The sequence below is a fragment of the Mesoplodon mirus genome, assembly GCF_964341445.2.
Source record: "Mesoplodon mirus genome assembly, chromosome: 5".
NCBI classification, from domain to species: domain Eukaryota; kingdom Metazoa; phylum Chordata; class Mammalia; order Artiodactyla; family Ziphiidae; genus Mesoplodon; species Mesoplodon mirus.
The window spans coordinates 74,233,109-74,258,943 of NC_138980.1; the positions used below are offsets into that span (position 1 = coordinate 74,233,109).

Below are 25,835 nucleotides of genomic sequence, written 5' to 3' on the forward strand. Positions count from 1 at the left end.
AGCTATGAGTTGAACTTGGGCTCCTGGGGCCTGGGGCGTGTTAGGTTTTGAGTTCTGAGGAATGTGCCATAGACTCGAATGTCCTGCTAAATTCAAATGCAGGTGTACTCAGGTGCTACTCCAAAAAGTTAACAGTTGGCACAGCATGGTCACTGGCAATCAGAACAGACACCAGCCCCCAAAAGGTTCCCGCGGCCTGTTGTGCCGCCAAGCAGTACTTGCTGTCCATTTGCTTCAGTGACAGGAATGTTCTGTCTCTGCACTGTCCACTGCCTTAGGCAGTGGCATACTTACATGTGCCACCCGAACACTTGAAATGTGGCCAGTGCAATGGAGGAACTGGATTTTTAAATTTTTTTTTGTCTGCGCCATGAGGCATGCGGGATCTTAAGTCTCCTGATCAGGAATGGAACCTGTGCCCCCCTGCAGTGGGAGTGTGGAGTCCTAACCACTGGACCACCAGGGAAGTCCCTGGATTTTTATTTAATTAGTTAAAATTTTAAAAGCCATATGTGGCCATTGGCTACCATATTGGACAGTACAAGTCGATACTGGATTGGGAGCAGATTTGAGGGGGAGGGGCTGGGGTGGTTGGAGGACACTGGGGACAGGGGCTTGAGGCTATTTACCTGACTGTTCAAAAGTATTTTACTATTTTGACAGCCAATAATAACTGGTGCTGAATACCAGCCTGCAGTGTGCTGTGAAACAGCTCCATGCACAAATGTGTTAGGAAAACCGTGGATGACCTTACATGAAGCAGGCTTCCTTCTTCCACATCTTTTCAGGGTTCTGGCTGGGCTAATAGAGATTCACGGCATCTCTGTGAAGGGATATCTTTGATCAGAACAGTGTTTCTGAAAACCACAGGTTGGGAATCACTGATATATGGCAATGAAGGGTCTCAGATAAGAACCAAGTCACAGTGTCTGAGAGGCAGAGATCTGGAAATAGGCTTTTCTCATTTGCCTCAGTCTGTCCCTGGGGCTAAACAGCACCCAAAGCAGTAGGCAGGCTGGCCAAGGGAAGCCAGCAGGCATCACTAGCATCGTCTGGGGAATGAGGCCATGGCAGTGAAGGGGTCACTCATGGAAACCAAGCCGTGTGGACACATCTTCCATATTCTTGGTCCCAGAAACCCCCTTGTAGGGCCTAGCCATCTGGAAGGAGTGTGGGGGAGAGAAGGCTGAGTGAGAAAATAATGAAAAAACTGGAAAATGGGCGAAGTTCAGTTCTCTGCAAAGCTTGGGAAGTATTGTTCCCTGAACGGCAGGTGGCCCTCCTGCTGGGTAGACATTCTGTTTGTGGATGCCTGGATAGACCAGTCTCAAGCACTACCCATCAGAAGATCCACCTGGGTTTTTCAAGAGTTAGCATCATCTGGGCGCCAAAGGGGAGGGATAAGATGACTTTTCCGAGTTCTTGCAGGGCCCTGCCCTTACTGAGGAAAATAGGATGGGGAGGCTAGCCTCCTATGGCTTCTAACCGGGGGCTTGGTCTTCTAGTACATGGCTTTTCCAGCTAAGGATGGTTGGGAGTGGTGTGAAGCCAGGTAGAGTAGACCCAGGAGGGGTGGGGAGGAAGGGATGCAACCCAGAGCAAACAGCGGGGACTGCTTCTGACTTCTCTCCTCTTGTCCTTCGACGTATTCCCGGACAGAGAGTAGGCGGTGGATATGCTGAAGTCCCAGGCAGGTGTGGAAATCTCTCAAGTTCTAATATGCGAAGTTCATCACTTGTAAGTTACGAAAATGGGAGAGGAATTCCATCAGTGAGGTCCCAATCTCTAGAGCCAAGATAGAGTCCTGGTCTCTTAACTCTTCTTACCCTAGGCATCCGAAACAATTGGAACCAACTCCTTGGAATGTCCAAGGAGGGACCCCAAAAATCTACCCCTCCCCATTACAAAGGGAGCTGAGTCCTAGGGACCAGACATGAAGGAGTAGTGTGGGATGGAGCCAGATTTTCCAGCATGGTGAGCTGTCTTCACCACACCCCACCATGGACCTCAGCCCATGCCTGACAAGTGTAACAGTAAAGTCCAAATGCTCACCTAAGGATGATGGCAGCTGATACTAACTCATTAGCCAAACAGTGCCTGAAATGGAGCAACATCAGTATAATCTGTGTCAAATTTGGGCATGATAAATTCATTTGAAGGATCTGCCATGCTTTTGTGGCTCACTCCCAAGAATTTCAGTTTAAGTGCTAATGGTAGAAGCTCTTGGCTGAGGGACTAGGAGTTCATTGAAAGACCTGTTTCGCTGGGGTTGTGATAACAGCATTGTCACGAAGGACCACTTTGCAATGGGGTAAACCGGCAACGTGGGGCTCAGGCACACCAGCTAGAACTCCTGCCCTGCCAAGTCTACAGATATTCAAGGGCATTTCTGGTTAGTAATAGGAGTTTCCTTGCCTTACTCCAAAGGTGTCACTTTAATTGGGCTGTTACTCATTCAGCTTACTTGGCAATAGGAAGGAAGCTAGAGGCTAATATGCTAGCTTCCCATACAAAGGCTCATGGTGGCAGAAGACCTTTAGGAAAGACATGCAAACCATCCCTTCTTGATATATCAGTATTCAGCATCTCTCAGTGCACTGTGTGCAAGATAAGTGCATCCTCAGATCTCTCTGGAAGTCTTGGGTGGGGACTGCCAAAGACAGAACTGAAGTCTTGGAAAAAGTCTTGGGTCTGGTTGGAGGTGAAGTCCTTTCCTCTGCAAGTGATGCCCCCAGGCTGGTAGGGCTGGGTCATACCCAGGCTGTCATTCTCTGGGACCATTTGGACTTCTTTCACATGATTTGCACACATCCAAAACTCCTTGTACTAGTGGGGTACAGGATTCCTCAGCAGCCCTGTTGGAGCACCCAGGAAGCTTTTGTCTGTCAGACGTAATGCCCTTTCTTAATCTGGGCACAGCTAACCCTCCCATCATGAGAATGTTTGAAATTCATCAGAACTCTGCACTAACCTTTCCCCACTGTGCCAGCAGTCACAGGGGCAGGGGCTTGGAGGGTGAATGAGGAGCTCATGTACTTCCTTTTCCAGGAGTCAAAGTACTGGGCAGAATAAGACTTGTCTTTGTCAGCCAGGGCTCGCTTGTGAGTCCAAGTCTAAGGCAGCACAAGGGCATAGCTGGTTGGCTACATGGTTTTCCTAGCTCCAGGCAACTCCCAAGAGACCCATTTCTCCTGACTTCCTAGGGGTGGGGAGTTGTAAAAGAACCCCCCACTTCTGCAGGCTCAACAGTGAGGCAGGCCTAGAGAGTCTGTGTGGGGTTTAATTTCAACTGGGGAGATACTGGAGGCAATGAGGCAAGGACATGGGGGCTAAGTACAAGGGGAGAGACAGACATTCACCCACCGCACCATCCCTCATCCAGCTCCACGAGCTCAGAAAGGAGCAGAACTGAAAAGGACCTCACAGTCCAGCCGGATAATGACAACACAGCCTTGAGGACTCACTGTGCAACAGGCACTGTGCCAAGCACCCTGTATGCACCATGGCACTGGCACCCCACCACAGCCCCTGTTCACAGACATGGAAACCAAAGCTCAACCAGCACAAGGCGCTTGCTTCCCCAGGATGATTCAGTTAATCCGTATGGGGCCTGGATTCCAACCCACATCTGTCTGTGCCCGGAACCCAGACTGTTTCCACGAAGTCAGGCTGCCCACAGAGGAGGAAACTGAGGCCTGGGGAAGAAGTTTGGAAGAGCTTGCCTGGGGCAGCTAGCACCTTATGCCAAAAAAGCATTTGGGGACACAGAGGGAAGGCAGCAAAAGCTGCAGCTGCTCTGGACACTGTGTGGGACCCCTGCCTTCAGCTCCCTGCCCTCACCCCAGGCAACATGGCTCTGCGGCTACAGGCCCCAGGGCCCTGTGAGGTGAGTTTTGACTTGATCCTAAAGGGAGGCAATGCAAATGCCCTAGAGGCCACCTGCAGTTCGCTGAGTGGGGCCCCCAGGGGGTGGAACACAGGCCCATAACTTGGCTTCAATGCAGGGGGCACCTCAGCCACACATGTCCGTTTGTGAACCAGCTCCTAGGAGACCATCTGCCCCCACTTTGGGGGCCTGCCTCAGGACACTCGGGAGGACCCCAGTTTTGGTCTCTGGCCAGACTGAGACACATGCAATGCAGTCCTGGGGCCCTCCCGTATCTGAAGGCTCACACAGGCAAAACCTCACCAGCCAGTGCCTGTCCCCTTCCTGTCTGCTACTCCCCACATGCCCAACCTCTCCAACCAGACTGGAAGCTCCTCAGGGGCAAGCAGCTCATCTCCTCCATATTCTCACAGAAGGAGATCCTGCTCAGGCAAGACTGGCACTTGAGAACATCTCTTGCAAAACGCTGGGTCAGCAAAGCCCTGCAGCTAGCATCTGCTCACCTTCTCTACCCACTGTCCACCTGGCTTTTCTGAGTCCTTCCTTGGGGGACAATCCAGGCTGGACTCTGGGGTGCAGGGAGAAGACTGAGAGACAGGGAAGGCACAGAGTGGTAACTAGCTCTGACCCTGCAGTAGAGCCTTGGGCAAGAATGGGCCATGACCAACCAGCCCAGAACAAGAGCCACTGTGTCCTACGACATGCAGCACAACCCATCTGTGTCCCTCAGCAGGACTGCTGGAGATGGAAGGCTGAGTCATTAATTACTTTCTTTTATTAAAAATGTACACAAGTAAAAGGAACATGGTTTAATTGTACAGAGTAAGAAATACAGATGAGTAAATAGAAACATTAATTAAAGCCACCTGCAATACACCACCCAAAAGTAATCATGCTGTTAAATGTTTAGAAATCGGATACAAACACAATTCTTCACCCCCCTGTGCATATATTTAGGAGCTCTGTCCCATGCAGATACAGGCACGGGTCCAGGAACACTGCAAGAAGAGATCTATACTTCCCCGGCACTCGCTTGGGGCCCTTCCCCAGCCCCCAGATCTCTCTGCTCCCAGATACCGTGCAGAGGTTGGCATCCAAGAGTCCAAAGGGCTAGCCATCCAGGCTGACAAGGTAATCTATAGTAGATTAGTAGGGGCAAAGGGCCTTGGAGGCAGGATACCAACTGTCCCAGTTTGCTCAGGACAGATGAGTTTCCTGGATGTGGGAATTTTCATCGCTAGAACTGAGAAGGTCCTGGGCAACTGGGGTGAGTTGGTCCCCCTACTTGGAGGACCAAAGGCCTTGTCCAGCCCCTCCTTCTCTGCACTGCCCACTGGCCCTCCTACTGGGTCTTATATCCCTGGGGACCTCAGCAGGCAGCTCAGGGACAGAGGCTCCGCAGGGCCCACTACTTCCTCAGGCTCCCACCAAGTTCCAGCCTGAGGCCCAGGGAAGGAGTGGGGAAAGGGAATGAGTAAAGGCAGACAGGCAGTCATACTGAGGAAAGGGGCCAGGTGACCTCTGGCTGTCAAGGGCAGCCAGGGATGCTGAGGTGGAGGGGCTTCAATATTTAGCTGCCTGCCCCTCCAGGCCTGGAGCTTCCCTTAGAATTCAGTGCCTTAGTTCTCAGAGGCCCCAGTCCTTGGAAGCCCTAGGGTCTTTGGGTGGGAGGTGCTCACCCCCAGGGCTTCCCACAGTCCTGCTGCATCCAGCCCTACATCCCCCCTCCTCCATGTCCACACCTGCTGGCGCTTCCTGCCTAGCCCATCTCCACCCAAGACTGGGCACAGAGCATGGGAAAAGAGGAATCCAGGACAGGTGGAGCTGAGTGAGGAGCAGAACAGGTGGGAGGGGACCTAGGCATAAAGGACCTCTCCTAATAAGGGTGGCCACATCCTGACTGTGGTCTGGCCCGGCCTGCTTTCTATGCCTGAGAATGGAGCCCTTGGAGAACCCAGAGGAGTAGGCAGAATAATGGTCCATGGTGGTATAAAGATGTCCACATCCTAATGCATGGAATCTGTGACATGGCAATGGGGAATGAGGTTGCTAATTAGCTCACTTTAAACTAAAGAGATTATTCTGGATTATCTGGATGGGTCCAATGTAATCGCAAGGGTCCTTAAATGAAGAAGGAGACAGAAGAGTCAGAATCAGGGAGGCAGCATTATGTGAAAGACTTGACCAGTCATTGCTGGCTTTGAGGATGGAGGAAGGGGCTACAAGGCAAGGAATGCAGGTGGTCTCTAAAAGCTGGCATGGACGAAGAAGCAGATTCTCTACTGAGTCCCCAGAAGGGAATGCAGCCTGCTGACACCTTGAGTTTAATTCAGTTAAGACCCATTTTGGACTTCTGACCTAGAGAACTGTAAGATAATAAATTTGTGTTGTTTTAAGCCACTAATTTATGGGAATTTGTTATAGCAACAATACTGGGATACCACCTGAAGGATGTAACTGCTCAGAATCCCCTGGTTAGAGTCAGTCTCACAGAGTCCCACAGTTGCTCTGTGAAAGAGCCGACTCTGTCCTGGGAGACACTGTGACTCTGGAGCCCTGCGCAGGGAATGGACCTCCGTGACTTGGGTGGGTCAAGAAGGATGCCGAAGAATAGTGCCTCTGCTGGATGTGCCCACAGGAAACAGCTGCCTCCTTGAACCTATTCCCCAAAGCTCCATAGGTTCTGGCTCTGAGCTGTCCAGGAAGAGCTGCCCTGAGGTCAGGCTACCCAGCACATCCAGCCAGAGCCGGCAGGACTTGCCTTAAGACACCCAGGGTAGCATTCTGTGTCCTTTCCACACACCCATAATGCTCAAAGCTCTCTCAGTCTTTGGCCTCACTAAGGGAATTCAGTTTGGCTTAGGAAAACCTAGGACTAGAGAGAAAAAGGTTTAGAGGAAAAAAAATCACTAAAGTGGATGTCAGCCAGATCTTCATAAAATCCCTGCTTTGCCGCTTACTAGCTATGTGGCCTCAAATAAGGCACTAAACCTCTCGGAGCCTGCTTCTTCATCCAGAAAAGGTAAAACAGCGTTTGTCTTACCTGCCTCACAGTGTGTGTGAGTCTCAGGTCAGATAATGCACGAGAAAATGCTGTGCTGCACAGCCTGAGATGCTGTTGTTATTAATGAGCAATAACGATCACAGCCCCACAGACTTCTGCATGGAGTGGACGATCATACATCCTGTGTCAGGGAAGGAAGGGTGAGTGCAGACTCATCAACTCTGCCTTGCCCACAGGCAGGAGGCTGCGCCCTGGCCAGGAGAGGAGAGAAGGGCTTGTCTTTCTCTGAGCCACTGCTTCAGAGCTCAGACCGGACGTGAGACAGAGCCACCCTGCAGCCCGCAGGATGTCCTCCCAGCCACCCGCAGACTGGGGCTTTGCACCTTTTCTTTCCCCTAAGAAAAAAAGGTTTCTAGAGTTTCTTTTGCACAAAAAAACAGTCCCTCCTTCTCATAAAATACGATTTTACAGGGAAAAGGTGGAATGTGAAACTATACACAATGCAATTCCAATCTAATGAATATATAATATATAATTTTATATGTGGGATACCTACTGGAAGAAATGCATCAGAATACTAATGGTGGTATCTTTGGTAGGACTGTAGGTGATTATATTTTCTTCTTTATATTTGCATAACTTAAAAATGCTCTACAATGACCTATAAGTACTTTTACATTTAGAAAAAATTATATATATATATATATGTATAAATGAAAAATGCCAGGGACTTCCTTTTGTGGAACCACAAACTGGGCCAGAAGAGTCATTTGAGCTGGGCTCTGCACAGGCAGGGGTCCTGACCCTGGCCCTTGCTGCGGGATCTCGGAGACTCAACTACTTTCCCTCCCTGGCCTCTGCTGGCCCAGTGAGACTGGATGCTGGACAAGATGCTCTCTAGGATTCTCCGCAGCTCAGTAATTAAAGTATTCGTCTTAGTCTCATCCATCCCTGATCCATGCTCAGCTTCCAGTGGCTTCTCCTTACCACCTCCCTCACCAGCCTCATTTCTCCCAGACCTGCCCTGGGAGTCGCTAGCTCCTGGCATTTGCCTGCATCACAGTCTGTACTTCTCAGAGCCCTGCCCTTCCTTGAAGAACAAAGCCTGGCCAAATCCTATGCAGCCTGCTGGCCTGCAGTGAACCCTGCTTCCCTCTAGCTTGTACATAACAATAGCTACCGTTTATTGACTGTTAACTTCAGGTCGCACAGCAAAAGCGGTCTCATTTAATCCTAGGCCACCAGCAGCTGCAGAGACTAAAATTTGAACAGCACCCCGCTGGAGTTGTGCAGTGTAGTGACCCTATTTGATCCTCTTTTGCCTCTGAGGGATGTATTGTTATTCTCATTTCACTGACAAGATAACTGAGGCTCAGAGAGGTCAAGCCAACTCACCCAAGGTCACACAGTGGGTTTGTGGCAGAACTAGGACTTGATCTCTAGAGATTTCAAGTTCAGTGTTTTTTCACTCCCACAGTGGTGTCTTTCTCAACAACTCCCACATTCCAGCACTGGAAGGCAGGGAGGATGTATTCTGAGCTGAACACACAGAGAGCACACAATGAATGTCTGAATGTCTGGTGGTGGTGGTGTGGATCACAATGAGTTCAACCATTCAATCAACAAGTCTTCCCAGAGTGTCTGGGAGCTCTGGGGGCAGGGACAAGCCTATTCTGTTCACGGCTATATTCCAGCACCTAGCAGTGCCTGACATATAGTACATGCTCAATAAATGACACTGAATTCATGATTGTTCATTCAAATAAAGAAAACAATAAAGTAAATAATAGGAGCTAATATCTATGGAGTGCCTACTTCTAGCCAGTTCTCAGGGAGTCTCCAGGAGAGTTGAGGAGAAATACAACACTGTGACAAGGACTAGAGCTTGGGGTTTTACATCAAAAAAGTGTCTACATAAAGCCCACGAGAACAGCAAAGAAAGAAAGAAAGGCGCTCAGCAGTGACCCTGAACCTTCCTACCATGTCAGAGGCCATGCCAGCAGCTGTCACCATCACAGCTTGAATACACTGATGGTCAAAGCACACAAGCTCAAATTTGCCATCTGTATCCATGGTTCTGCCTGTTCAGACCATGTCTGGATCCTCTTATTGCCTCTCCAGACTGGATAACCAGAATACTGGATCTATAAGACAAATGGTTATGGAAACTGGTAATGTCTAGCTCGGAGAAGAAAAAGGAGGGTTATCTTTAACACCTGACAGGCTGCCATTGGGCCAGAGCCCTGGGCACCTCCTGAGGAAGTCTGCTGTAGCTGGCTGGGATGTCTGGAGATGGACCGGAGAAGCAGGGTGTCTGGTAGGCTGCCTCTCTGGGACCTGATGAGGCCTTACTCTCTACAGCATATATTCTACGCATTGGCTCACACACAAACGTTTATTAACTGTCATTCATGGCCTACTCCAGGCTAGGGAAGTAAGGGTGAATAAAACAAGCTTGCCAGCTTAGAAATGCCAGCACCCTAGGAGGCAGAGTCAGGAAGGCCTCATCCTGTAGCCTTAGACTCCTTATTGTGCATCCTAAAAGGTCCTGTCTCAGCCACTGCTGAAGGCCATTTTTTCCAGTATTCTGAAGGGGTCAGTCATTCGGCAGATAATCAACAAATACACACATCCCTGAAGAGGGGATCCTGGGATGGGAACTCCAGCTGAATCAACCCTCTATGGGGGCCAAGCAGGCTGGGTCCCAGGTACGGTCTTTGCATGTGTCCTTCTGCCCCTTCAGATCCCCTCAAGTCCAGCCAGCTCTTGACCATGGTGTGATCCGGTCCCTGTTTCCGCAAGCACTGGTTCATCGTCCCCAGCTGCAGTGATATGTCAAAGGATATCCTTCAATCCTAAATTGCATAATGGCTTTTATCTTCCATTCCTTCCAAGGCTCCTCATCTGCAGTAAAAGTTGTGGTTCAGCAAACAGTGTGGAACTCCTGAATGCTGTTCCAAAAAAGTCTCATGTGGGGTAGAGCTCATTCTGCTGTCCTGTCCATTCACTGCACTGTTCAGTGCTGGAAATGACACGTACACTTTTTTTTTTTTTGCAAAACAATAATTATGCAGAAAAATGCACAAAGCATATGTTCAGTTTAATAAGTATAAAATAGAAAGCAAATATCTGTATAACCACCACCAGGTCAAGAGATAAAACAATGCCAACACCCTCAAAGACCCCTATGCCCCTCCTGATCACAATCCCAACCCTCCCCTGTGCTCATGACTAAATTGACTTTTTTTTTTTTTTTGGCTACATTGGGTCTTCACTGCTGCGTGCAGGCTTTCTCTAGTTGCAGAGGGCGGGGGGCTACTCTTCGTTGTGGTGTAGGCTTCTCATTGTGGTGGCTTCTCTTATTGCTGAGCACAGGCTTCAGTAATTGCAGCACGCGGGCTCAGTAGTTGTGGCACACGGGCTTAGTTGCTCTGCAGCACGTGGGATCTTCCCGGACCTTCCATTCCTTCCAAGGCTCCTCAGGGGACAAGGGCTTGAACCCGTGTCCCCTGCATTGGCAGGTGGATTCTTAACCACTGCGCCACCCGGGAAGTCCCCTAAATTGACTTTTGTCATAATAATTTCTGTGCTTTTTATAGTTTTACCTCCTCTGCATATATCCTTAAACAATACAGTTCAGTTTTGCCAGTTGTTAAACTTTTCATGAAAGGAATTATATTGTGTGTATTCTACTGCAGTTTCATTTAACATTATGTTGATGAGGGTCACAGTACTATTACAGTATTATTATCCAATATTACAGTATTACAGGTCACAGTAGTTCATTCATTTTCACTGCAGGAATACTGCACAATTTATTTGTGAATATTGTGGTGCACATGAGTGAGACTTTGGTTAGAGCAGATTCTGAGGAGTGGGGCTGCTGGGTTACAGGGTACATGTATTTTCATCTTTACCAGATCACTTACATATTTTTCAATTCTGAAAATGTTTCTCAGGGAAGCAGTGCTGTATCTGGGATAGAGGAAATGAGGGATGCCTGCCCTTGCAGTCTGACTGGCCTACGTTCGGTCCTCCAAACTTGTCCCCTCCAGCCCAGCCATCCTGTCCCCTCTGGCACTCACAGGCTGGTGCCTCTCACAGCAGGTTCCTCTCCAGCCTCCCTACTTCGGTGATGTAGTTGGGTGAGAGTGGGAGGAGGCTGAGAATGAGGAAGTGAAAACCAAACATGAGGGCCACAGAGAAGTCCGGTCCACAAACCTCAATGTTTCAGCAGCACACTCCATGGGAGAGGAACGTGCAGGATGCCTGTGGAGCACACCTATCAGGCACCAAGCCTACAGGTGCCAAGGTGTGCCACTGGACAAGCCGCCGCTCTGCACTAGGCTCCTGCACGTAAGTCACTCCACATAATCCACACCCCAAACCCGTGAGGTAGGTGTTATCATCCCATGCCACAGATGAAGACACTGAGACACACAGACACTGAGCAACTGGCAATATAGTACAACAGTTAATAGTGTAGGATCTGGATTTGTTTAAATTGGGTTTAAATTGTGGCTTCCCTACTTACTGGTGCAACACTGGGCCGGTTACCTTCTTTGGCCTCAGTTTCCTCATCTGTAAAATGCGGCTAATTCACTTACAGGGTTATTGAGAGAGTTAAAAGAGATAATGTGTAGAAGGAGCTTAGCAGAGTGCCTGGCACAAAGGAGGAATGAACAGAACTATGAAATAGGAACTATGGAGTTCCAAGGTTGACAGCTAGGACAAGGTGGGAGTGGGAGGGAACCACTCATCTTGGCAAGCTGGGAGCAGGCCATCAAGCTGACGGTGCAGATCGGTGCTGTGTGAGGACTCAGTGCAGTGCTGGCCTGGTTGACTCTGAAACGTGGCAGGCAGTCCTGCCACCCTGGCACCTTTGCTCAGAGCTCTCTACCTATCTGTGGCTGCCTCAAAGGGCAGTGATTCCTGACAGGGAGCAGCTGGATCCCTGCACATGAGGAAGCTTCAGCCCAGCTTCGGCGCTGGCCCGCAGAGGCCGCATTGGCTGGCAGCAGCAGTGGCAGCCAATGGGCAGCGAAGGCTGTTGCTAAGGTCACTGGTGAACCTTATTTGGCGACATTGGGCTGACCCTGCATTCACCTCTGAGAACTCTGGGAAACGCCAACCACAGATGTGAAGTGAACGTCTCAAAACCACAACTGCATTTCCTTTGAGAAAAGATTCGGCTCTCCTCTCCAGCCTGCCTCTCTCGAGCTGGATGCCTTTTGTACAGTGGCTTGCAACCTCAAGAGAGAAGAGCCTTGGTGGGGAGTCGGCTACACACCCATCCTGGGCAGGCCTCTCCCGCCCCTGGGAGAGGGCAGGGGCTACTGCACAGGCGGCCCCAGGACCCACCAAGGACCTGAAAGGCTTCTGTTCTTGCCCCAGCAGCTGCCGACCTCCGGCCCAAGCCTCCCTGCACACACCCTCAAGTGTTCCTGGACCCACTTCCTGTAGCCTTGGGAAGCTGCTGGTATGAGGAAGACCCATGGCACGCAGGGAGGAAGTGGGCCTTGCCCAGGCCCTTAACATCTGCACCGGCCACACTGTTTCAGTGCAGCCTACAGCTCAAACGGTTGGCGGTTTCAGTTTTTCACCTTCCTTTGGTGCATCTTCTAGCTTAACATTAAATAAGTAAAACTGTTGCCCCACCCCAGACACATGTGGGAGGGAAGCCGTGCCTTCAATATTTCCAAAATAATACTCCCCTCTTTCCTCATATTCGTACAGCACCTTCGAGTCTGGGAACTGTGCTCATATCTGCCATCTTGTTGCATCCTCACAAGCCTTGCTAAGGTAATCATAGCTTAACAATGACTGAGCCCTCACCAGGTGTCAGGAACATGAATTAGCTCATAGAATCCACTATAATTGTTCCCACTTGACAGAAGAGAAAAATGAGGCAAAGACAGATTCAGTAAGTGACTCAAGGTCAATTACTAGTCTGTAAAGGCAGAGCTGAGATTTTATCCCAGATAGCCAATTCCAAAGTCTGCCCTATTATCTTCTGTTATATTGCCCCTCAAGGCATATACACAAGAACAAATCCTATTTATGGATGAGAATGAGGCTGAGAAGAAGAAAAGGTGTGGGGCCTGACATGAGGGCTGCTTCCCGTGTCCACATCTCCTCCTGCAGGACCATTCACTGGCATCCTTCTTCTGCCCCCCTCTTTTTTTTAATCACTCACACCTCCCCCTCTTCCCCGCACCCAACCCCAGCTTGTCTCCTCCTGACCCACAGGCTAAAAGTGGCCTTTCTTGGGACTTCCCTGGTGGTCCAGTGGTTAAGACTCTGCGCTTCCACTGCAGGGAGCGCAGGTTCGATTCCTGGTCGGGGAACTAAGATCCTGCATGCCGTGTGGCCAAAAAATAAAAAAATAAGAATAAAAAATATTATAAAGTGGCCTTTCTTTTCTGGGTAGCCCAGGGAGACAGGTGTCCTGGCCTGCTGGGAAGAGGCGATGTGAGCCCATCTGTCAGGTAAGGGGGGCAAAGCCAGGGCCATGGAGGGTGAGTGACAGAAGAACGCCACACCTCCCACCTCCTCCTGCTAAGCCTTTGCCTGTACACGTGGGGCAGTTAAAGCATTCCATGGGCAAGGGCCTGGGGACTGTGGGCAGCAGAGCTGGGGCGTCTATCTGTCCACCGCATCCTTAGCTAAAGGCACTCTGAGGGCCTGGGGTGGGGTCTGGACACTGAGATATGCCAGTGCGTGTCCCTTGCTGGAGTGCTGTCTTTCTACTGGGCACTTCAGGCTGCCCTCACTCATGGAACATACATTGTTTTGTGCCCCTACCAAGAGTCAGGCACTATTCAAAGCATCAAAGATATAGCAGTAAGGGCTTCCCTGGTGGCGCAGTGGTTGGGAATCCGCCTGCCGATGCAGGGGACACGGTTCATGCCCCGGTCTGGGAAGATCCCACATGCCGTGGAGCGGCTGGGACCATGAGCCATGGCCACTGGGCCTGCGCGTCTGGAGCCTGTGCTCCACAAAGGGAGAGGCCACAGCAGTGAGAGGCCCGCGTATCAGGAAAAAAAAAAAAAAAAAAAGATACAACAGTAAATAACACAGACCATGTTTCAGGCCTTGAGGAGTTTAGTTCCAATGAGGGACACAGACGTGAGGCAAATAATTACACGAATAACTGGAAAACACAGCATGCTTTGAGAGGATACTCCTTCAGGGTACTAATCAAAGAAGGAGTGTGTGGGATTGGGGGCTGGGGAAGCCAGGACGGTGTGGAGTTAGCAGGTAGGGACAGTTCCTGGCCCCTATCCCACTGCCCTCCTCTCCCCCGCATTCCTGTCCCTTCAGGAAATCTGCTTCCATGAAAGCTGCTCTGCTAAGTATCTTCAAAGTTGCCTCAAGCGGCGCTTTTGCGGCAGCTGCTTTTAGTGTTTGTGCCTGGGTGAGCACAAACTCAGGTGTGTGTGGTGTAGGAGACCAGAGGGGAGGGCAGATTAGGGTGTTTGATCTTTGATCCTCAGCTAAACTCAAGCACCTCCATTCCTCATCAAAGTCCTACGTGTGCATGTGGGAGAGCCCCGGAGGGGAAAGTGGGTGAAGGTAGCCAGCGGGGCACGAAGCTTCTGGGATGAAATGCTGTTATGAAATGTTCAATTCTGAGAAGCGTTTTCAGAATTAAACATTTTCAGGTTAACTGAGAGCCAGAACCCTTCCTAAAGTACCTCTGAAAATAGCTGTTCAGCATAAAGCATGAAATTAGCTTTTGCTGGAGAGGAAGCCCTCCAGGGCTGACGGCAGCCAGCCAGCCTTGGGGAAGTGGGTGCAGCGCTGTGGCCATCCTTGCTGGCACTGCCCGCCTTGCAGGCTGCCGTCGCAACCCTGCATCAGTGTGCCCACTGCTAGGCTCCTTAAGGAACACCTTGCTGCCTTCACTAAACATGCTTCTCTCCCCTCTTCTGCTTCTTTCTCCCTCAGGGACTCTCCTTGTGGAAAAGAAACCCCAGCTCTTTGGTTGTGAGGCTGTGATTTCCAGTTTCATTTTCCGGTTTCCGTTTAGAAGCTGTTCTGCCAGCTCTCCACTCATCATGCCCCAGGGCACCAGAGGAGCTGAGGGGCAAGAAAAAAGTGTTCCAGCCAGTACCCTGCTCCCTGGGGCTCACAGAGGGTGGGGACTGGCTGAACCCCAGGTAGGGAAGGTTGTTAAAATGCAGATTCCTGGCTCCCCAGTCTCTGAGCTGGTAGATTTGGGCCCTTTGATTCTGATGTGGCCTGTGGACCCCGCTAGGACTCACAGCCTCAGAGACCATCAAAACAGCCAGAGCACAGCTGAGCACAGCCCAATCACTCCCCAAGGCTCTTCCCATAAGTGCTTGTGAAACTTTGTTCCCCCTTCCCTGCCTGGTGTTGGACACATTTCAGATGTCAGCTCTTTGGGGCTGGAGGTCTGCAGGAAGCCCAGGTCATGGTCCTCACATAACCCCCTCTCTTCCCCACACTCCAAATTTCCTTTTAAGATGCTAATTTGTAATATGCATTAATAGAAACAAAAGAAAGAAAGATTCTATTAAGAGCCCTTATGTCCTTTTGCTCTGTCCCTGCTAATTCCAAAAACGATTTAAGGACATTTACATCTGTATTTTCCCCTGTGTGTGGGGTGGGTTTTCCGATGCACCCTTACCCTGGTTTGACCTTGGAGCAGGTGGTCAGGTCCCCAAGCCTGGCAGATGTAGACCTTTGTAATCTCTGGGGCAAATTTGTTCTTCAGTGTTTCTAGTATCACTTTTTGATCAATCATTAATCAAAGTTGCAGTAAAAAGATAATCTCAGGACTGGGCTATAAAGGTCCTGGTTAAAACCTTAAATAAACCCTTCCGTGGAGGCCTCAGAGCCAAGAGAGAAGGGTCTCACGTCTCTGGCTGGATTTGGAAATAAATGAAGGCTGGGCACAGACATGAACTTCAGTCACCTGAGTGGCTGTGGCCTCTTGCTTCACCTCTCACTGCCAATGAAGCTGGCTATGTCCTGGCTCCTGGATCAGGTGGCAAAGCTGGGGAAGGAGTTTGCCCAAATGTGTGGTAACAAATGTAGGGGCCTGGGGGCACTTCTACAAGGCATGACAGCTGTGGCATGGCCCTGGGGCCAGGCCTGATGGCAGCCCCCTCAGCCCACAGAGCCCATGTGGTGGAGGGCACCCTTATCTCTGATAGCTTGGCTCATTCCTGCTGACTCACTGCTGTGCAGGGCAGAGTGGTGCCTGGGGTAAAGAGGGAGGCCCACTTCTCAAGGGAGGAAGAGAGGAAGAGGCTGCTCCTCCCAGGGCCCAGCAGGGGTAGAGCCTATGGGGCCTTCACTATTCTCCAAGCTCCCTCACAGTGGAGAGGGTAGATCTGCTCATCAGGGCATGAGGCCACAGGCTCTTGACTGGCTGCAGAAGCTGAATCTAGGAGTAAGAATCAACAGGGATAATGTGAGGTCCAGCACCAGGTCCAAGATGTAAGGACACCAAGGCAGGACATGGGGACCTGGGCCAAGGGCAGCCTTGACCAACAGGCTTAGGGTTTTAGCTGTCAGTAACCTTTGCAGGAACCACAACAACTGCATCATCCAAGAGAGCTGACATGCTCAGATGGATGTATCTAAGATGTGCAGTACCTGAGAAAGTGGGAGAGGCAATCACTGTTCTCTCCAACCCCTTCCAACATATTACTGAGCCTGCTCTGTACCATATTTTCAGACATATGGAAGGAATGGATATTTTCAGAGCAGTGTAACCCTAGAGGTACAGGGCAGTGAAATTAGGTGTGAGAAATATTTCAAAGGATTGATGTCCAGAACAGGGATAACCTTGTTTTGGATGGCTGGAAGGGAGGAAGCAGTATCAATGGGAACAGTCAAGAGACAGACGTGAGGAGACTTTCTATAGGTCCAGCGTGGTCTCCAAATATAGATACACACAGACACACACACACACACACACACTTCTGTTTTAAGAGAGAGAACAAGAAGGGAATGGAAGACACACACTGAAATTTTAACAGCGGGCTTTCTCTAGCTGGAAAGATCATGAATGATTTGAATTTTTCCCTTTTGTGCTTATCAGTAGTTTCTAAAATGTCTGTAATATACACAAATTACTTTTTATGGCAAAATATACATAAAATTTGCCATTTTAATCATTTTTAAGTGTGCAATTCAATGGTATTAAGTACATATACATTGTGGTGCAGCCATCACTACCATCCAGCCCCAGAATTTTTTCATCATCCTCAACATAAACTCCAAACCCAGTAAACTAACTCGTCATTCTCTCTTACTGCCAGTGGTTGGCAACCACCTTTCTCCTTTCCGTCTCTATGAATTTGACTATGCTAGGTACCTAAGTGGAATCGTACAATATCTGCCCTTTTGTGTCTCGCTTATTTCACTTCTTAGCATAATGGTTTTCAAGGTTCATCCATGTTGTAGCATGTGGCAGAATTTCATTCTTTTTTAAGGCTGAATAATATTCCACTGTGTGTGTATACCACATTTTGTTTATCCATTCATCTGTCAATGGACACTTGACACTTGGATTGTTTCCACCTTTTGGCTATCGTGAATAATGCTGATATGAATATGGGTATACAAATATCTCTTTGAGACACTGCTTTCAGTTCTTTTGGATATATAGCCAGAGGTAGAAGTGCTGGATTATATTGTAAGTTTATTTTTAATTTTTTGAGGAACTGCCATGCTGTTTTCCACAGTGGCTGTACCATTTTACATTCTTACCAGCAGGGCACAGGGGTTCTAATTTCTCCACATCTTCACCAACACTTGTTATTTTTCTTTTCTTTTTTTTCTTTTTATTTATTTTTATTTTTTTTAATTAATTTATTTATTTTTGGTTGTGTTGTGTCTTTGTTTCTGTGCGAGGGCTTTCTCCAGTTGCAGCGAACAGGGGCCACTCTTCATCGCGGTGCGCGGGCCTCTCACTATCGCGGCCTCTCTTGTTGCAGAGCACAGGCTCAGTAGTTGTGGCACACGGGCTCTAGTTGCCCCGCGGCATGTGGGATCCTCCCAGACCAGGGCTCAAACCCGTGCCTCCCGCACCGGCAGGCAGATTCTCAACCACTGCGCCACCAGGGAAGCCCCCTTTTCTTTTTTTAAATAATCGCCATTCCAAAGGGTGAGAAGTGGTATCTCACTGTGGGGTTTTTTTTCTTTTTTTTAAATTTATTTTTGGCTGCATTGGGTCTTCATTGCTGTGCGCGGGCTTTCTCTAGCTGCAGTGAGCGAGGCTACTCTTTATCGCGGTGCGCGGGCTTCTCATTGCAGTGGCTTCTCTTGTTGCAGAGCACAGGCTCTAGGTGCACAGGCTTCAGTAGTTGTGGCATGCGGGCTCAGTAGTAGTGGCTCACGGGCTCTAGAGCACAGGCTCAGTAGTTGTGGTGCACAGGCTTAGTTGCTCTACGGCATGTGGTATCTTCCCAGACCAGGGCTTGAACCTGTGTCCCCTGCCTTGGCAGGTGGATCCTTAACCACTGCGCCACCAGGGAAGCCCCTCTAGTGGTTTTGATTTGCATTTCCCTAATCCAAACTACTTATTTTTTAAATCCAATTTTGCCTGAATCAAATCCTTTGTCCTTTATTTCTTGATAATATGGACTTTTTTTGTACTTAACCTTTGCACTATGGTTTTTAAAAATTGTTGTAAAATACACATAACATAAAATTTACATTCATAACCATTTATAAATGTAAAGTTCAGTATTGTTAAGTAAATGCACATGTTTGTGACCAAACCCAAATTACTTTTATAAGGATAAGAAGAAAGAAAAGGCTATTAAAAAAGAGGAAGAAGAAAGATGTGGATTCTCAGGCCCTGGAGATGTTCACACACTTTGGCTCAGTCTTGGCAGGGATCTGCATTCATCTACTGAGCACCTCCAATGCACTGGGCTCTGTGCCAGGCAGGGGGCTCCAAGGTGAGCGTGGTCTGGTCTCTGCCCTCAGATTTCAACCTCTGTGGGAAATAGTTATACCCAAGGCTGCTGTAGGCCCAGCGGGCCACAATGTCTACAGGTGCAGCATGGGGAAGGCAGCACAGATGAGGTGGCATGTGAGCTGAGCCCCAAAAGACAAGCAGACATTTGCAGGTGCGTGAGGGCAGAGAAGAACTGGCCTGGGCTGTTGGGCTGTGGCAGCCCCTACATAAACACTTGTTAATGATTTATGTCTGTCTTCCCTACTTGATTATAAGCTTCATGAGAGCAGGGCCAGCTAGTCTTTTTCACTGTTGAACCCTGCTATGCCCAGCACAGACAGGGGTAAAATGAATACTTGCTGAATAAACGAGCAGGTGAGGAGAAGGAAGAAGAGAGAGGAGATGTCTCCTTCCAGAATCTTGGCCATGAGAGGCAGACAGCATGGCTGTACTCCATGGGGAAGGGGGTGGAGGGAAGCATTACAGGGCTGATGGAGACGGGAGCATGCCAAACACTGCATTACAGGAACCAGTGGAGAAGGAGAGTTTGAAGACCAAGTATGAGAGAACTGAAGGGCTTGACTGCTGGGTAGGGGGCTGGGTGAAAGGGGAGAGGCAGGGGTGCAGGGTCAGTGGGATGAGAGGGGTCTCTCTTTTTAAGAGACTCGTATGGCCAATATGAAAAAGACAGGAAATGCCGGTCGCCGACAAGGACTGAAGCAACTAGAACTCTCATACACTGCCAGGAGAGCATTCTTCCAGGCTGCAGACAGCACTCTGGTTGCTGGTTGGTTCAAGCTACCATTTGTGCCAAACAAGGGAACCCCAACGTCTGCACTTGGACTATCAGACATGAAGCACTCTGTGTCCAGAGCAATTTCCAAGATGGGCCTGAATCCAGGGGACATGGAACAACCAAGAGCCCGGAGCTGGCTCTGTGCTCACCAGGGTCCAAAATGTCAACTTTGCCCACGTGCCCCCTTGCGCCTCATCTCACGTCAGGCAGCTGGCAGGACTTCAGTCAGCAGAAGGCGGACTCGGCTCTTTTCAAGGAGCACACAGTGCGGGCTCTGGGCGCTCCGGTGAACTCCATCAGGGTGTGCAGAACCCCTCTGCTTGAGAAGCCTCTATGCACACCCAGTCAGGCACCAGCATCCTAGCCCCTGCTGGTAGTCCAACTTGCCTATCAGACGAGTGGCATATGTGCCAACACGGAGCCCACACAGGGCAGCGCTGCTTGACACCTGCATAGCTCCAGTCTGAGGGAAGGATTCTGTGTGTGGTTTGTATTTTTACTGCACCTCCCTTTCCAATTTGGAGGATGTTATCACTGAGTTACCAAATGCCACTTAACCCACTGTGGGGGGAGCACAGAGAAGCACCCAGCAGCCCCGGGATGAGGCTGCAGTCCAGAAGCGGGGATGAGATGAGCACAGATGATGCCACGAGGACTTAATAGAAGGCGAAGTGTCATCAGGAGCCACATCGTGTGCTCTCACTCTAAGTGCTGCAGGCGTTCAGAGGAGTAAGGGGTCAAGTAGGGGTAGGGTGTCCAAGGAAGGTCCTGGAGCAGAGGAAGAGGAGACCATTACAGGTGAGGGAGACAACTGGAACCTTTATGGAAACCCACAGAACTCAAGGGCTAGCCAGGCTTGGACTCATGTGGGACAGGCTCACAGGCCGCTCTTTCAACCAGGAGACAGGCCACAGACAGCAGGCCTCCCTCAGCCCCACCCAGGTCCCTGGAACACATGCTCCACTGTCCTCAGCCTGACCACAATGCCACACGAGCTGGGTCCCACTCATGCTGGCCTGGAAACTGGGAAGTACCTGGCATAGGGCCCCTTCACTTCCTCCACATGATTGCCTGGAGCTCCAGGGTGAGCAGCAAGGGGTCGTTTTTGTGGTCAGGAAATGCCTGTGGCAGCTGGAGACACCACAGGCCCTCTCTGAACTCTTCTGAAGTGGAGATCACATTCCCAAAGATTCTCAACTGCCTAAACTCTAGCTCCAATATCTTGCTTCTTCCTGGTAGGCTCATCTTGGCATGGCGGGTGACAGTTATCTTTCTCCAGGTCCATTAGGTCCCTTCAAATTCAAAATACTCTAAGCTCAAAGACAGAACACTGAGAAACAGAACAGCAGGTGCTAAGTTGTGGTATTGCTCGATGGTTTTTAACCTTGGCTGCACACTAGAGCCACCTAAGGGACTTCTTAAAAGTACTCAAGTCCAAGCACTTCAACAGGCACTGTGCAAAGAGAAGACTAATGGCTAACAAACATGTGAAAAGGTGCTCAACTATATTAGTCATTAAGGAAATGCAAATTAAAACCACACTGTGATATCATCACACACTCACCAGAATGGCTAACATGAAAAAGTTAGAAAATACCAATTCCTGGCAAAGATGTGAAGCAACCAGAACTCTCATACATCCCTGAGGGAGTATAAATTGGTAAAGTCACTTTGGGAAATTATTTGGCATAAGGTACTAAAGCTGAACATACTGATTTTCATACCTGCCCAACAATTCCATGTCCAAGTATGGACCTAACAGAAATACAAGCAAACATGCTCTAAGACACCAATGAATGCTCATAGCAGCAGTAGTCATAATAACCCTAAATTGCCAACAACAACCCAGATACCCAAATATAGATAAATGGAGGAATATCCACATGGTGGAATACCCTGTAGCAATGAGAATAAACTAACTACTACAATATTAACTAACTTAACTAACAACTACAAGCAACAGCCTTGATGAACCTTACAAACACAATGCGGATCGGAAGAAGCCAGACACAAAAGAATATATTCTGTATGATTCCATTTATATAATATAAAGCTTGAAAGCAAGCAAAACTAATTTATACCATTAGAAATGAGAATGGTGGTTACCTTTTGGGGCACCAGGGGATGCACGTGATGTTGCTTCTTGATTTGGAAGCAAATTACTCAGGGTAAATTCACTTTGTCAAAATTCACCAAGATTTACACTTGTGGTTTGTGCTTTTTTCTTTTTCTTCTTCTTCTTTTTGTATATATATTATCTTTCAATAAAGACGTAAGTAAAAAAATTTTTTTTTTAAAAACCCAGATCAATTCAGTCAGTATCTTTGGGGTGAGAGTGAAGCCCAGGCATCAGTATTTTTTAATATTCTAGATGACTGTAATGTGCAGCCAGGATGGAAAGCCACTGGTTTAATTTCTTGGGAAAAGCAGGCCCATTCAAAGGCCGTAAATGGTCCTGACAAAAGGTACTTCCAGCTTGGTGGGGTGAGATACTGGGGTGGGAAGAGGTCTGACTTTGTTGATGTGATGAAGCCTCCTGCATGGGCAGAGAAAGTATTGCAGCATGCTGTGGTAATGTGTGTCTTCCCTGGCAGGGTCTGTTGAAACCTGGTTGCATCAGCTTGTAAATGGTATGTAATGGGAACGAAGTGGGCCCTGGTCCCACCTCAGGCAAGGCGGGGTGTGTAGGTCCCACTCAGGGTGTCTATGTTTGTGGGTAGCAGCCAACTCTGGGTTCCAGATGATGCCCCAACTCCCTGGCCTCTGGGTCCAGATTAGGAACTTGCAACATCTTGCTGAGGACCACGTCAGGCTTGGCTCAAGTGCCTGGTTTGAGAATTTTCCTTCCACTCCATGTGATTAGTGGCAGCCAACCTAGCAATGGCTGAATTCTTTGAAAGGACAAGACAGGACATGGACTTACACACTAAACAGGTGTTCTGCCCACTTGGGCCCCATCTACCCTCCCAGAAGTGCATGGACCATGAACATTCTGCTATGGGAGGAGCAGTGCAGAGAGGCCTCAGAAGCCTCCCCCAGCCCTCCAGGGCCCTCCACTTTCCAGCCCTGGGCTGGCTCCTCTGGCCATGTTCCTGCATATCTGCCTTCCTGCACTGCGTTTACAGAGCAAGAATGAACAGGATGGGCCTCTTGAACCTCTGCTGGTCGGGACTCTGGGGGGCCTTGGTTGGGCTCACTGGGCTAAAGGACACAGAGTGGCCTGGGCTGAAAGAGAATAAGCTGAACTGAAAAAGGCTACATCACTTGAGGGTAGCCACACTAAAAACAAACAAACCTATCTCCAACTGCCTAGTCTCCACTCCTCAAATTAAGAAGAAAAATCCTTAAAGGTAAAAGAATCATGAATAAGGAAGCCAGGGTATAAGAGTGTCTCTTCACCAAAGCTGCAGCTCTCAATTTCCCTGGCTTTGGGCTCCTCCCTGTGAAATAGAGGTAATGCCTCCCAGGCCTCTTCCTCCTGCCCAGGAGGGCTGAAGGTCTACAGTCTGCTGGAGTGGGTCAGGAAGGCTGGACCCTGAGGGCTGCCCCTGGCTGGGACCTCAGCCCCCATGTGCCGCCTCACCTCCCGGTCTGTGAAATACCACAGTGGCAACCCTTGCCACCCGGAGTGGCACTACCCCTTCCTGTCATCTTGAAGAAGCATTTATGATACATTTCCTTTTTGTGCTTCAGGAAATGGGTGGCCAGGAAGAGATCTTGATTCTACTTTTCCCCTAGAGGTACATGTGCTTCAAAGGGGTGCACCAATTCAACAGAACTGAGGGCTGACAGGGTAGTAGGGTGAGGAAGTGAGAGAATCCAGAGTGTGTTTCAGCAGGAGAGTTGTGTAAGCTGATCTCAGAGGTGGCCGTCGGACAGCTCAGCTGCTGTGGGGCGTGAGATGTGATGCTGCTACAAGGCCGTGGGCCTCACTGGTCTCCAGTTTATCCTCAGGCCAGTGGACAGACAAGCATATGGCATTCCCCAGAGCAAAACCATCAGAGAAGCTACTGACCTGGAAGCACAGAGGCCCAGCAGGTCCTAACTGAGGGACCTCTAATGTCACATTTGGGGAATCCCATCCAGACATGGCCTGGATCTCCCCCAAACATCCACTTTACCATAAGACCCAGCAAGGGTCTGTTATACAGGAAGGTATTTAATCCTTTTCTGAAACTGTTGATATTTTCCAGCCTGTCATATAATTTCTTAAAGTCATTACAAATTCTCTCTCCAGGCTTCCTTCTATTTACATGTTTATTTTCCTTCTCAAAACATTCCAGTAAGTCACATTTCCCCATATGGGGACGTCACTCATCCAGTACCCTCTACTATGTATTCTAGTTAACAACTAGGAAGTGAATTTTCAAAAGCCCCAGTAGCCCGGAGATGTCACAGAGCTCACACACAGCATTCCGAGCAGGATCTCTCAGGGCTCACGCAGGGACCATTCTTGTTTTAGATGTAAATCAGAAGTTTCTGTATGGGCAGAGTCCCAGTAAGAAACAGATGCACATTGCACAGGTAACAAGGAGAGCTTAAGGAAGGACTGTTTCCAAGGGGGTGAGCAGCATTAAGGAAACTGATACGAGAAGAAGCACCCTGGAGCCAGCAACAGTGGGGAGTAATTACCACCGTCTGGAGGGAGGAAGAGGTGGGAGTGTTACTAGGACCCTGAGAGAGCTGCAGGAGAGGGCTGCTGGGAAGAGTGGTGGCCTTAGGGAGAAGAGCACAGACCTGACCTGAGGCTTGGCGAGGGAGGGAGCTGGTGAGGGGGTTACGGATAAAGTACCCTAATGCACCCCAAAATCACTCTCTTATCTCCTGCAGGGTCTTCAATTGGCCAAACCCAAGTGGCAGCATGAGGGCATGGAGCCTGGTTGATGCAATCCACAAAGGTCAAATACTGGGAGTGTGGGAAAGGGTAGAAAATGGGTAGGGGCAGGCTGGTGGGGGGACACCCGGCATGGTCATCTAGTTTAGTAGCCATTTAAAAGGAGTAAATTAGAAGTTAGTGTGCTGTAATGTGGCACCCTCGCCACAAATAAATGGGACAAGAGGTAGTCAGAGACGGAGATGACCGTGAAAAAAGGTTTAAGGAAGTTTAGCACAGTGATCTGAGTCCCCAACATGAAGGGGGACAGATAGCTCTACTCAGTGTAATAATTCCAAGGTAAACATGTATGTTCATAAAGATGATTCTAAATTATCAGCAAAACATTAAATGTGGTCACTGTACTACTTGACAGAGCTTCAACAGGGGAGAAGATTATGACACAATTTAGAGACACCATAAATCCATCCAAAAGAAGTGTAACAAGCTTGGGTTAAACGTATCAGGTTATTCACACATCTCAATGTCCTTTCTCTCCTGAAGTGCTACTAAAATGCCAGTCAAAAAGTAAACTGGGGGCCTCCCTGGTGGCGCAGTGGTTGAGAGTCCGCCTGCCGATGCAGGGGATACGGGTTCGTGCCCCGGTCTGGGAGGATCCCATATGCCGCGGAGTGGCTGGGCCCGTGAGCCATGGCCGCTGGGCCTGCGCATCCGGAGCCTGTGCTCCGCAACGGGGGAGGCCACAACAGTGAGAGGCCCGCATACCGCAAAAAAAAAAAAAAAAAAAAAAAAGTAAACTGGGGGCTTCCCTGGTGGCGCAGTGGTTGGGAGTCCGCCTGCCAATGCAGGGGACACGGGTTCGTGCCCCAGTCCGGGAAGATCCCACATGCCACGGAGCGGCTGGGCCCGTGAGCCATGGCCGCTGGGCCTGTGCGTCCGGAGCCTGTGCTCCGCAACGGGAGAGGCCACAACAGTGAGAGGCCTGCGTACCGCAAAAAAAAACACCAAAAAACAAAGTAAAATGGTATAAATCCTCAAGAGCAAACAGAATGGTAAAGAGACATTGGTGGACGAGAGATTGGCCCGCAGAGGGGTATACTGACAGGAGGCAAGCCACTTCCCCCTCAGAACCCTGGGGGAGCTAAGACCTTGGGGAGACCAGGTATTATGACGGTGGGGGTCAGGTACAGAGTGGGTGGGGTAAGGAACCAGGGCAAATGTGTGGAATCCTCCCAGATCCCACCCCATACTCTGTCCCACACACCAGGAGACTGAAGACACTAAACAGGAGAGACCCTGGCAAGAGAGAAGGCAGATGACCACAAGGATGAAAACAGAGGGATGAGGGCAAAGTCTGAAGACTGAACAGTGGGA

At 49.5% G+C, this 25,835-nt stretch overlaps 1 protein-coding gene across 1 annotated transcript in view; it reads right to left on the reverse strand.

Moving 5' to 3' along the window:
* The window catches only part of LOC309805449 (uncharacterized protein), a 119,660-nt gene that overhangs the window by 43,477 nt on the left and 50,348 nt on the right, over positions 1–25,835 (reverse strand). The window lies entirely within an intron of this gene.